Source organism: Periophthalmus magnuspinnatus, chromosome 24 (genome assembly GCF_009829125.3).
Source record: "Periophthalmus magnuspinnatus isolate fPerMag1 chromosome 24, fPerMag1.2.pri, whole genome shotgun sequence".
NCBI classification, from domain to species: Eukaryota; Metazoa; Chordata; class Actinopteri; order Gobiiformes; family Gobiidae; genus Periophthalmus; species Periophthalmus magnuspinnatus.
The window spans coordinates 24,558,716-24,572,625 of NC_047149.1; positions in this window are offsets into that span (position 1 = coordinate 24,558,716).

Consider the following 13,910-nt stretch of genomic DNA (forward strand, 5'->3'; position numbering starts at 1 on the left):
CATTAAACATGTCCACGAGCAGGTGACACAATTTAAGCAACCTTCGGGATTCAAACCACCAACCTTCAGATCAGTCTCTTTCACCACATTTCACCAGCTGAGCTACTGTCGCCCCTGGTAATTTAACGCCATAGTGTGGAACATTAAAGGCAACTCTCTCGTCGCTCTCGTCGCTGTCTTCTCTCTCACTCTCTCTCACTCTCTCTCGTCTCTCTTGTCTCTCTCTTGTTGCTCTTGTCTCTCTCGTCTCTCTCATCTCTGTCTTCTCCCTCACCTCTCTCATCTCTCGCGTCTCTCTCATCTCTCTCGTCTCTATCATCTCTCGCATCTCTCTCAACTCTCTCGTCTCTATCATCTCTCGCGTCTCTCTCAACTCTCTCGTCTCTCTCATCTCTCTTGTCTCTATCATCTCTCTCATCTCTCGCATCTCTATCATCTCTCTCGACTCTCTCGTCTCTATCATCTCTCTCATCTCTCTCGTCTCTCTCATCTCTCTCATCTCTCTCGTCTCTCTCATCTCTGTCTTCTCCCTCACCTCTCTCATCTCTCGCGTCTCTCTCGTCTTTCTCATCTCTCTCGTCTCTCTCATCTCTGTCTTCTCCCTCATCTCTCTCGTCTCTCTCATCTCTCTCGTCTCTCATCTCTGTCTTCTCCCTCACCTCTCTCATCTCTCTCGTCTCTCATCTCTCTCTTCTCCCTCACCTCTCTCATCTCTCTCATCTCTCGTCGCTTTTGTGCTCTCGTCTCTCTCATCAGACCATATTGTGGAACATTCAAGGCAAATCAAAAATCGACCTATAATTGAGCCACTGCAGGACGTTTGTGGCTCAACACTGTTATTAAAATGATTTGACCTCAGAATAATTTGTTGTGAAGCTCAGAATTGACTTCATTAGATAAGAGGTGAAGAATTCATTTTATTTTGACAGGAAGTAGTGACGCTAACAGTGAGGTTGGGGGCGCTGTTGTGCTCAGAACCATAGTCATAATGTTATACTCGTTTATTGCCATGACAATGACACCAAAGCTCTTTCCAGGGAATTCAATATGACAATTTCTCTGTATAATTCTACAATAACATGTTAAATCCATAAAGTGTGAAATTCGATGTTTCGCGCTGACAGTCGACGTCAAACGGTGATGTGTGTTTTGTTTATTAGGTTGTTTTGTTTTTTATTGTGTTACAGTGTTGTGTTCTTTGGTCCGTTGAGCCGTTCATCCACATGATGTTTGTGCGGACATGTTATTTAAAGAGAACACGCCTCATCCGCTCACGAGGTTTGAACACGGACAAACCTGAGCATTTGTCAGAAAACCTGGTGATAAAACGTTAAAGGTGTAAATAAACGATGTTGCTGTTCTTGGTGTGAGGCTGTAGTTTTGTCGTCTTGTTGTCAAATTTGGGATCAAGGACTCGTCACTGCGTTGACCTCAACACAGAGGGACGTTGTAGCGCTTACGTCTCTAATTTAAAACGTTTTTTGTTATTATCTCGTCCCTCTTGTCCCTTTCGTCGCTCTCGTCTTTCTTTTCACTCTCGTCTCTCTCGTCACTCTCTTCACTGTCGCCTCTCTTGTCTCTCTTGCTGCTTTTGTCTCTCTCGTTGCTCACGTTGCTCTTGTCTCTCTCGTCTCTCTCGTTGCTCTCGTCTCTCGTTTCTCTCATCGTTCTCGTCTCTCTCATCTCTCTTGCCGCTCTCGTTTCGATCATTGCTCTCGTCTCTCTTGTCGTTCTCGTTTCTCTCATCTCTCTCGTCTCTCTCGTCCCTCTTGTTGCTCTCGTCGCTCTCGTCTCTCTCATCTCTCTCGTCTCTCTCATCTCTCTTGTCTCTCTCATTACTCTCGTCTCTCTCATCTCTCTCATCCCTCTCATTGCTCTCGTCTTTCTTGTCGCTCTTGTCTGTCTTGTCGCTCTCATCTCTCTCGTTGCTCTCATTTCTCTCCTCTCTCTTGTCTCTATCATCTCTCTTGTCACTCTCGTTACTCTCGTCGCTCTCATCTCTCTTGTCGCTCTCATTACTCTCGTCGCTCTCGTCTCTCTCGTCGCTCTCATCTCTCTTGTCTCTCTTGTTGCTCTTGTCTCTGTTGTTGCTCTCGTCTCTCTCATCTCTCTCGTCGCTCTCGTTTTTCTCGTCGCTTTTGTGCTCTTGTCGCTCTTGTCTCTATTATCTCTCTCATCTCTCTCATCACTCTCATCTCTCTCGTCACTCTCGTCTCTCTTGTCGCTCTTGTCTCTCTTGTTGCTCTAGTCTCTCTCATCTCTCTCGTTGCTTTTGTGCTCTTGTTGCTCTTGTCTCTATCATCTCTCTCGTCTCTCTCGTCGCTCTTGTCTCTCTAGTCACTCTCGTCTCTCTCATCTCTCTCATCGCTCTCATCTCTCTCGTCGCTCTCGTCTCTCTTGTCGCTCTTGTCTCTCTTGTTGCTCTAGTCTCTCGTCGCTCTCGTCGCTCTCGTCTCTCTCGTTGCTCTCGTTTCTCTCGTCTCTCTCATCTCTCTCGTCTCTCTCATTTCTCGTCGCTCTCGTCTCTCGTCGCTTTTGTGCTCTTGTCGCTCTTGTCTCTATCATCTCTCTCATCGCTCTCGTCTTTCTCGTCGGACCGGACCGGATGTACGTAGCCGCTAAAGCCTAAACTCGCGACATACATCAGTGAACACGGTACACTGAGTTGAACGGGCGGCCACGTTTAGACCGCGGGGCGTGATCTGAACCACTGACATTTTATCTGTTGAGCACAACCGCTCCCAAACTACTCCACTAACATTTATAACAACATACAAAGAAAGTACCACATTTCTGTCTCTGTTACACAAAGAGGACGCACACGGTAGATTCCTGTAAACATTAATAGCAGTGGTAGAACAGTTTAAACTACGTCTCACCAATTACACAAACATCTCGCCTCTTCTTTTTGTCCCGACCACTGGCATCTCTTTTCTCAATGCATTGTGGGTAATGCTGAGTGGTTGTTTAGCTCTTTGTTCAGCTAGCTTCCTCTTGACGGGCTAATAACATTTTACTTGTGTCTTTTTTTCGTAAGTACACGTTGCGTCGCGCGTTGTTGATGTGACGCTTCAGGAGTCAGAAGCACAAAAGCCTGAAAACCCCCAGAGTCAGTTTCAGTGGGACGCCAGAGAAGCCTGTGTTTTTGCGTCGTTAATGGCGTTTGTGAGCGACGCGTTTGTGAGCGACGCGTTTGTGAGCTGTTAAACTGCAGAGGTTTGAACAAATGACGAATGTGGAGAGAATAAAAACATCAAACTTCATTAGATTGTGCTAATTATGATTAATTAAGGGGAAAGTAATTAGTGAACAGCTTGTTTCTATAAAGATGTTATTGGTTTACCTGGAATGTTCCTCAGTGTGGCATTTATGATCATGAAAGAGGAGAGGAGGAGAGAGAGGGGAAAGAAGAGAGGAGGAGAGAAGGAGCGAGAGGAGGAGAGAGAGGAGAGGAGGAGAGAAGGAGAGAGGAGCAAAGGATGAGGGAGGAGAGGAGGAAAAAGAGGGGAGAGAGGAAGAGAAGAGAGAATGAGAGGGCAGGAGGAGAAAGAGGAGAGAAGGAGAGAGAGAAGGAGAGAGAGGAGCAAAGGATGAGGGAGGAGAGGAGGAAAAAGAGGGGAGAGAGGAAGAGAAGAGAGAATGAGAGGGCAGGAGGAGAAAGAGGAGAGAAGGAGAGAAAGGAGAGAGGGGAGAGAGGAGGAGAGAAGGAGAGGAGGAGAGGAGGGGAGGAGGAGAGATGGAAAGGAGGAGAGAGAGGGGAGAGAGAGAGGAGAGGAGAGAGAGAGAAGGAGAGGAGAGAGAGGAGCAAAGGATGAGGGAGGAGAGGAGGAAAAAGAGGGGAGAAAGGAGGAGAAGAGAGAATGAGAGGGGAGGAGGAGAGAGAGGGGAGAAGAGGAGAGAGAGGAGAGAGAGAGGATCAGAGGATGAGAAAGGAGAGGAGGAGAGAAGGAGAGAGAGGGGAGGAAGAGAAAGAGGAGAGGAGAAGAAAGAGAGAAGTAGAAGAGAGGAGGAGAGGAGAGAGATGAGCAGAGGGTGAGGGAGGAGAGAAAGAGAGGAGGAGAGAGAGCGAAGAGAGGAGTGAAGAAGAAGAAGAGAGGAGGAGGAGAGGAGAGAAAGGAGAGAAGGAGAGGAGAGGAGAAGAGAGAGGAGGAGAGAAAGAGAGGATGGGAGAGAGAAAGGACAGAGAGGAGGAGGATATAAGGAGAGAGAGGAGAAGAGGAGAGAAGAGAGAGAGGAGGGCAGGAGGAGAGCAGTGGAGGAGAGAGGAGAGAAGGAGAGAAACGGGAGAAGAAAGAGAGTGCAGACATTTCGGGTTACAGAGCAGCTCTGTGGAGAGGCGGTCCCCACTCAAAGTGAAAAGAATATTTTTGAAGTCATTGTTGTGCATCAGAATCACCAGCAACTAAAAAAACCCAAAAGATAGATCAGTTTAATGCCATATTGTGGGACATCGCAGGCAAAACAACACCTCACGGAGATCGGCAGGTTTATTTTTTATAATTTATTTGAATATTTACACTAAACCCACCTCACCCTCAGTGTCCTTGTCTAGATTCCTTGATGCAAAGCTCTATATAAAAATGTGTCTGTTTATTTATATGTGAAACTTTTGAAATGATATTTAGTTTGAAATTGCTTAACAAAAATCCATGGAAACAGGATGAACATTATATAAAACCCAACTGTTAATACCTCACGGAAAACTCTTCAGTCACAACAGGCGCCTCACAAATGTAACTCCAGATTGAGTAAAGGGCCGATCCCATTTGGCGTCATCGACCTCAGAGTTTTACCGTTTATCCAATAGTGAAAGAGTTTAATTATACATACAGCCTTAAGCTCATCCAACACTATTTCCCATCGGAGAAGCCAAACAGGGTAAAGGAAACTCGGATCGATTCTAGTCTGGGATTTTAGCCTGTTTTATTCATTCATTAAAATAAGAAAACAGTGAGAAAGACGAGGAAACGACTCTGAACTCTGACACATTTGTATTGAGTATTTTAAACCTTTTATCACTTTAAGGATGAATAAAAAGTTTTTATACTTTTTAAATGTTTAGGAAGTTGAGCGATAAGATTAAGTGCCTGATATTGATGTTTTGGAGATGAAAAACTGCATGGCTAAGACGGCAGGACGCGAACAAATACACACAAGTAACACGTACTTTCTGCTAGATGTGAAAGGTAGTGAAGTACAAGTACAAGTACAGTTCATCCTTTCACTACATTTGAGAGCAGTATCTGTACTTTCTCCTCCACTATATTTTTTTAACTGGACTGAAAATGCAGTTTTTAAGCCGATAAACCATCACAGAGTTTTACCAGTTGTGATGGTAACGCAAATAACAACTAGCATGCTAACCATTTACTTCCTAATTATTGAACAATAAAATACTCGGTCGCATTTGGTCACATTTAAATATATGGCACTTTTCCTCTTTCAAGGCACAAAAACAGACCTGGAGTTGTGTTTTGTTTCATTCACATGTTTGAGTCACACTTTATTATTAGTCTGTAACATTTCCAAAGCTCAAAACGCTCTGTTCCACCTTGTGATGTCATGAAGTGTTAGTTTTCAAGTTAACAGCTACGTTTTACCTTTAGTTCAGTTGAGATAAGTGGCAATTCCAGAGGTTGAAATGATCCAAATGATTCTAGAAATGAAGGTGTGTGGAGTTTAAAAACACAGCGGAGCACTTCCTGTTTTACCACATGATGACATCACAAGGTGGAACAGAGTGTTTTCAGTTTGAGAGAAGAACTCATCTTAAATCTGCAAAGTTTGTGTGTAAGACATGTGTGAATGAAACAAAACACAACTCCAGGTCTGTTTGTGACAAGGAAACAACATTAGACCAGATCAGAAAACAGAATAATATGTGCTCTTTAAGTCAAAGTTTCTCTCTGCAGATCTGTGTTTTATCGTTTATTTTCACACAGGCAGCTCTGGTTTTTCTAAACGAGAAGAAACATTCAAATTCAATCTTGTCTCGAGAACAAAAACAGCTGTGAGCAAAACAAACAAGAACACGCTCCATAAATGTGAAGTTTGTGTCTCTGCAGCTGCTCTGGAAACTGAAGCATCTGTCACTGACCAGAGAGAAACACACAACAACAACAACAACGTGAAACACAACAACAACGTGAAACACAACAACAACAACAAGAAACACAACAACAACGTGAAACACAACAACAACAACGTGAAACACAACAACAACGTGAAACACAACAACAACAACGTGAAACACAACAACAACGTGAAACACAACAACAACAACAAGAAACACAACAACAATGTGAAACACAACAACAACAACGTGAAACACAACAACAACGTGAAACACAACAACAACGTGAAACACAACAACAACGTGAAACAAAACAACAACAACATGAAACACAACAACATGAAACACAACAACAACGTGAAACACAACAACAACAACGTGAAACACAACAACAACGTGAAACACAACAAAAACGTGAAACACAACAAAAACGTGAAACACAACAACAACAACATGAAATACAACAAAAACGTGAAACACAACAAAAACGTGAAACACAACAACAACAATGTGAAACACAACAACATGAAACACAACAAAAACGTGAAACACAACAACAACATGAAACACAACAACGTGAAACACAACAACAACCATGTGAAACACAACAACAACAACATGAAACACAACAACAACGTGAAACAAAACAACAACACGAAACACAACAACGTGAAACACAACAACAACATGAAACACACATTGGACAGTTACCTCAGTGTGGGGAGAGAGATCGATCTGAGAGAGGGAGAGGAGGGAGAGAGGGAGAGAGGGAGGGAGAGAGGGGAAGAGGAGGGGTTGAGAGGGAGAGGAAAGGGGGGGGCTGGACAAGGGAGGGAGAGAGGGAGTGGTAAATAGGGACGAAGGGAAGCAGAGAGGGAGAAGGGGGAGAGGGAGGGGGTAGAGAGAGAGAGAGGGAAGAAGAGGAAGGGAAACAGGGCAAGAAAGAGAGTGAAAGAGGGCGGGAGAGGGGAGAGAGTGAGGGTGGAAGGGAGAGAGGCAGGGGGTGACAGGGAGAGAGGGAGGGAGAGGAGGGAGGGTGGGACTGAGCAAGGGAGGAAGGGAAGGGAGGGAGAGAGGAAGGCAGAGAGGGAGGGAGAGAAAGAGAGAGAGAGGAAGAGGGAGGGAGGAAGGGGGAGAGAAAGAGACTGAGTGAGGGAAGGAGAGAGAGAATGGGGGAGGGAAAGGGAGGAAGCGGAAGGCAGAGAGAGAGGGAGGGAGGGAGAAAGAGAGAAATATGGAAGGAGAGAGAAAGGGAAAAAGGAGCGAGTCATAGGGAGAGGGAGAGAGTGAGAGAGAGAGGAGGAGGAGAGAGCTGGTGCGTCAAAGAGAGAAAGTGAGGAGGGAGAGAGAATGACACAGAGAGGGGGAGGGAGAAGAGAGAGGGAGACAGAGAGAGAGAGGAAGAGGAGGAGTGGAGAGGAGGTGTTTTATGCAGCTGGAGGTTTTGTCACTGCAGGTTTAGAGTCTCACACTGTTGGACTTTATGAGACGTGAGAACTTAAGACGTGAGAAGAAAGAAAGAACTGAGCTTTATCGATTTGTAGACGCGTCTTTATCTAATTTAAAAATATTCTGTGTTAATGATGGATTCAGTAAGTCTCTTTTTTTTGGCATTATCAGAGCGACCAACACCATAAAACACATAATTATGCAAAAATAACAGCGATATTCAAGATATTCAAACACATTACATCACATTAAACATCCCACTCCTCATTGTCAGCCGTGGTTAAATACTTTCTGCATAGCCACAGCTGTCCTGGGGCAAACCGCTGAAAAAATGGCTGCCTTTTCTGCATCATGACCAGTGCCATCTATCACCAACACATTCATTATTACGCATTTTTATATATTTTATTTTCAAACAGTAGTGCAACATTTACTTTGCTGAAAAATATGTAGTAGTTATTTAACTTTTTTTCTTGCTAATTCCATATATTTTGATGTCTTCCATATGTATAAAATAGTAAATAGTATTTTTATTTTTATTTTTTAAGTCTATTTTTAAATTTTTTTTAAGCTATTATCTATTATCTTGTTTTATTGCATGTACCATTTTCCTGTTTTTTTTTTTTTTACTGTGCGGTGCAATACTGGAATTTCCCCACTGTGGGACTAATAAAGGCAGATCTTGTCTTATCTTATCTTAAAAAATAGTAAAAAATAAAGGAAAAAAACATACATTTAATAAGAAACTGCGTTCAAAAGTTCCATCTTGCACCTTTAAACAAATTAAATGTGCAAAAAGGATGTTGTTGTGCAGATATCAGTTTCCATTTTGGTGGTTTGCCGTTTTATCGACTGGTCAAAAGTGTGACTATGTTGTGGCCGAGCTGCTCTCGCTCTGAGGGTCATGAATGTTTTAAGAGAAAAGGAGACACTGGACTTAAGAGAGCAGAGAACTCAGAGCAAACAGGCCAGAAAAATGCACAGGTTTTAGCAAAAAGATCCAAAAACATGACTGAAAATGGCGGCAGTCGCGTGTTTGAACAATGAGCTGAATCGGCTGGTGAATCGAAACTCGCTCTCAATGTAAATGTCACTGGTGGAGTCCAGCAACCAGATGAATGGTGTTATTGTGTCCTCAGGCAAGACACTAAACCCACCCCAGTGTCCCCCAGGACTAAAAGAGGACTAAACCAGGATTAAACCAGGATTGAAACAGGATTAAATCAGGACTAAAACAGGACTAAACCAGGACTGAACCAAGACTAAAACAGGACTAAACCAGGATTAAACCAGGACTAAAACAGAACTAAAACAGAACTAAAACAGGACTAAACCAGGACTAAAACAGGATTAAACCAGGACTAAACCAGGACTAAACCAGGACTGAAACACGATTAAACCAAGAATAAAACAGAACTAAAACAGAACTAAAACAGGATTAAACCAGGACTAAACCAGGACCAAAACAGGATTAAACCAGGACTAAACCAGGACTAAACATGGACTAAACATGGACTAAACCAGGACTAAACCAGGACTAAACCAGGACTAAAACAGGATTAAACCAGGACTAAACCAGGACTAAACCAGGACTAAACATGGACTAAACATGGACTAAACCAGGGCTAAACCAGGATTAAACCAGGACTAAAACAGGACTAAACCGGGACTGAACCAAGACTAAACCAGGGCTAAACCAGGATTAAACCAGGACTAAACATGGACTAAACATGGACTAAACCAGGACTAAACCAGGACTAAAACAGGACTAAAACAGGATTAAACCAGGACTAAACCAGGACTAAACATGGACTAAACATGGACTAAACCAGGACTAAACCAGGACTAAACATGGACTAAAACAGGATTAAACCAGGACTAAACCAGGACTAAACCAGGACTAAACCAGGACTAAACCAGGACTAAACCAGGTCTAAACATGGACTAAACATGGACTAAACCAGGATTAAACCAGGACTAAACCAGGACTAAACCAGGACTAAACATGGACTAAACATGGACTAAACCAGGACTAAACATGGACTAAACATGGACTAAACCAGGACTAAACCAGGACTAAACCAGGACTAAAACAGGATTAAACCAGGACTAAACCAGGACTAAACCGGGACTGAACCAAGACTAAACCAGGGCTAAACCAGGATTAAACCAGGACTAAACATGGACTAAACATGGACTAAACCAGGACTAAACCAGGACTAAAACAGGACTAAAACAGGATTAAACCAGGACTAAACCAGGACTAAACATGGACTAAACATGGACTAAACCAGGACTAAACCAGGACTAAACATGGACTAAAACAGGATTAAACCAGGACTAAACCAGGACTAAACCAGGACTAAACCAGGTCTAAACATGGACTAAACATGGACTAAACCAGGATTAAACCAGGACTAAACCAGGACTAAACCAGGACTAAACATGGACTAAACATGGACTAAACCAGGACTAAACATGGACTAAACATGGACTAAACCAGGACTAAACCAGGACTAAACCAGGACTAAAACAGGATTAAACCAGGACTAAACCAGGACTAAACCAGGACTAAACATGGACTAAACATGGACTAAACCAGGGCTAAACCAGGATTAAACCAGGACTAAAACAGGACTAAACCGGGACTGAACCAAGACTAAACCAGGGCTAAACCAGGATTAAACCAGGACTAAACATGGACTAAACATGGACTAAACCAGGACTAAACCAGGACTAAACATGGACTAAAACAGGATTAAACCAGGACTAAACCAGGACTAAACCAGGACTAAACCAGGACTAAACCAGGACTAAAACAGGATTAAACCAGGACTAAACCAGGACTAAACCAGGACTAAACATGGACTAAACATGGACTAAACCAGGGCTAAACCAGGATTAAACCAGGACTAAAACAGGACTAAACCGGGACTGAACCAAGACTAAACCAGGGCTAAACCAGGATTAAACCAGGACTAAACATGGACTAAACATGGACTAAACCAGGACTAAACCAGGACTAAAACAGGACTAAAACAGGATTAAACCAGGACTAAACCAGGACTAAACCAGGACTAAACATGGACTAAACATGGACTAAACCAGGGCTAAACCAGGATTAAACCAGGACTAAAACAGGACTAAACCGGGACTGAACCAAGACTAAACCAGGGCTAAACCAGGATTAAACCAGGACTAAACATGGACTAAACATGGACTAAACCAGGACTAAACCAGGACTAAAACAGGACTAAAACAGGATTAAACCAGGACTAAACCAGGACTAAACCAGGACTAAACATGGACTAAACATGGACTAAACCAGGACTAAACCAGGACTAAACATGGACTAAAACAGGATTAAACCAGGACTAAACCAGGACTAAACCAGGTCTAAACATGGACTAAACATGGACTAAACCAGGATTAAACCAGGACTAAACCAGGACTAAACCAGGACTAAACATGGACTAAACATGGACTAAACCAGGACTAAACATGGACTAAACCAGGATTAAACCAGGACTAAACCAGGATTAAACCAGGATTAAACCAGGATTAAACCAGGACTAAACATGGACTAAACATGGACTAAACCAGGAATAAACATGCACCTGGACTAAAGTTCCCACAGTTTGCTTGAAGTCATTTTCCAGGACACTTTCGTCACATAATCACAGCGTCTACAAACAGATTACTCCATTTATACAGATTTTATAATAAAGACGTCATCTCTGAATTTCCCCTGCCCAATGGAAGCTGACGTCCATCTCCTTCGCCCTGTCTTTGCTCCTCCACCTCGCCTCCACCTCCCACACCATCACCCAGACCACCACGACTTTAGCGCAGTTTGCACGTATTTATTGCCACTTGTAAATAAAAGCTCCAGCAGAGAACTTAAACCCTCTGAAGCCTTTGTTGTGGTCTATTGAGCCGAGCCAGAACGCGAGCAGGGGCCGTTATTTCTCAGTGTATCAGGAAGAAACAACCCAAGAAGGAAATGAGAGATTCTGGGAACTTTGTTAAACATTTATATATTAATCTTTCTGTGGCTAAAGTCCTTTAAACTAATGACTAACTAAACTAATTTGATACAGTCCAGATAATGTATTTTCCCATATTAAGCAAAGGATTTTTCTGGTTTAATCAAACTCAACAAATCTTCTCTGTGGTGGAGACTCTCTAAAAAAGGGACTGACGATCCTTCAAACTCCACCAGATCGTCCTTCTATCCTCCGTGGTACAGTTCCGCTCGTCTCAGTCTAGTTTTCGTGCGTTTGAGCTCAGTACTCAGCTGTTTTTTCTCGTTTTTCGCCAGATACCCTGCTCCTCCGCCTCCGACCCAGCTCACCCCGACCGGTACGAGCACCCCAGCCTCCGACGCAGCGACCTACGACCTCACGCTCTGCCATCTGCTCCGTCAATCTACATTTACATTTCTGCGTTTGTAAATAAACTTTGTTCCCCCAGACATTACGGCAACTTTTAAAATTAGTCTGTCTACATCTCCAAAGCTCAAAACGCTCTGTTCCACCTTGTGATGTCACGACGTGGTAGTTTTCAAGCTAACACGTACCTTTTAGCTTGTATTCACTAGAGATTGGCAATTCCAAAGCTGAAATTATCCAAATGATTCTAGAAATGAAGGTGTGTGGAGTTTAAAAACACCCTGCAGCACTTCCTGTATTACCACTTGATGACATCACAAGGTGGAACACGGTGTTTTCTCAATCTAAAAATGAAGGGTTTGTGCGTTTAAACATGTGTGAATGAAACAAAACACAACTCCAGGTGTGTTTGTGATGAGGAAATAACATTAGAACATAGTTTGGCTGCTACAGGGAAGTTAAAAGTAGGTCAGCGTCGCATCTAAGAGACTCGTTACGTAAAACTTCATTTTTTTAATCAAAGGAACTACAGTGTGAGGCTGAGGGTGCAGAGTGATGCAGATGTTTGAGTGAGACGAGGCTGGTGGGAGTATTGTGTTGATTCAGTGGTTTATTATCAGCTGTGAATCAGATCAGAGGTGGAAGAAGTGCTCAATACTGTAACTTAAGTAAACGTACTCAAGTAAAAGTAAAAGTATCACATGAAAAAATCAAGTTAAGTAAATGTATTAAAGTACTTGTTTCAAATGCACTTAAAGAATAAAAAGTAAAAGTATTTCTGGCTGATTTGGAGTTTTAAAAAGCTTCAAATGTGGTGATTTTGATCAAGATTCAAGCTGAATTTTGTTCAACAGAAACAACTGAATCGATCATTTTAGTGTAGCTGTTTTTATTTGCATTTTTTTTACTTGCTCAAACTATGAATGTGTTAAAAATAAACCCTCAGCCTTTTCAGCAGGTGTCAGACAATGATCAAAAATACTTTTACTTTTCAGCCGTGTTCAAAAATGTAGTGGAGTAGAAAGTATAGATACTGCTCTCAAATGTAGTGAAGTAAAAGTAAAAAGTATTCACTGTGAAATGTACTTAGGTAAAGCACAGAAACGTACAAATTTGACTTAAGTGCAGTACTTTTAAGTTGTTATGTTCCACCACTGGATGAGAAAAACATTTGTTTGTTTGTTTTAAAATATTTTTTCATAAATCGATATAAAAATAGATCCATTGGCTGCTGGCCTCATCTGAAAATACAGGGAAGTACGGGGGACACTGGGGGTACGGGGGGACACTGGGGGTACGGGGGACGCTGGGGGTACAGGGGGACACTTGGGTTGACCTCCGAGTTAAAATAAAGGTTGAGTTGACTGGTATTTCAATGTAAAATATTAGTAGTAGAACATTCATCCTTCCTTCTGTTTTATTGGATCATTTGGACATAAATGTGATTAAAACAAAGTGTAATTGTTATAATTGGCATCACAGTAAACACATTTATAATGATTAAAGAAACACTGGTGCCATTAACAGGGAGGACTCAGAATGTGACATAAAAATTAAGAGGGAACTGCAGACAAAACAGAGAACAGAGCAACATATTTAGAACAATAGAAATACTTTACTTAGTAGAAATCAGTTTATTTTACTCATATTATTATTATTATTTATTATAGTTATCATTAGTTTTATTATTACAGTTGTTGTTGTTATACGGATTTGGTTATTTATCACAAAAGAAATGGACAAAAGCTGTTTTTTTCTTTAGAAAACACCTGGACCACTGAGGGATTACACATATTTTTATTTTTATTTATTTTCTTTATATTTTTTCTTAATTTTATTTGTATTTTTCTTCATTTTATTTTTATTTTATTTTTATTTTTATGTTTTTATTTTTATTTATTTAATTTTTATTTTTCTTTATTTTATTTTTCTTTATTTTGTTTTTATTTTTCTTTATTTTATTTTTATTTTTATTTATTTTATTTTTATTTTATTTG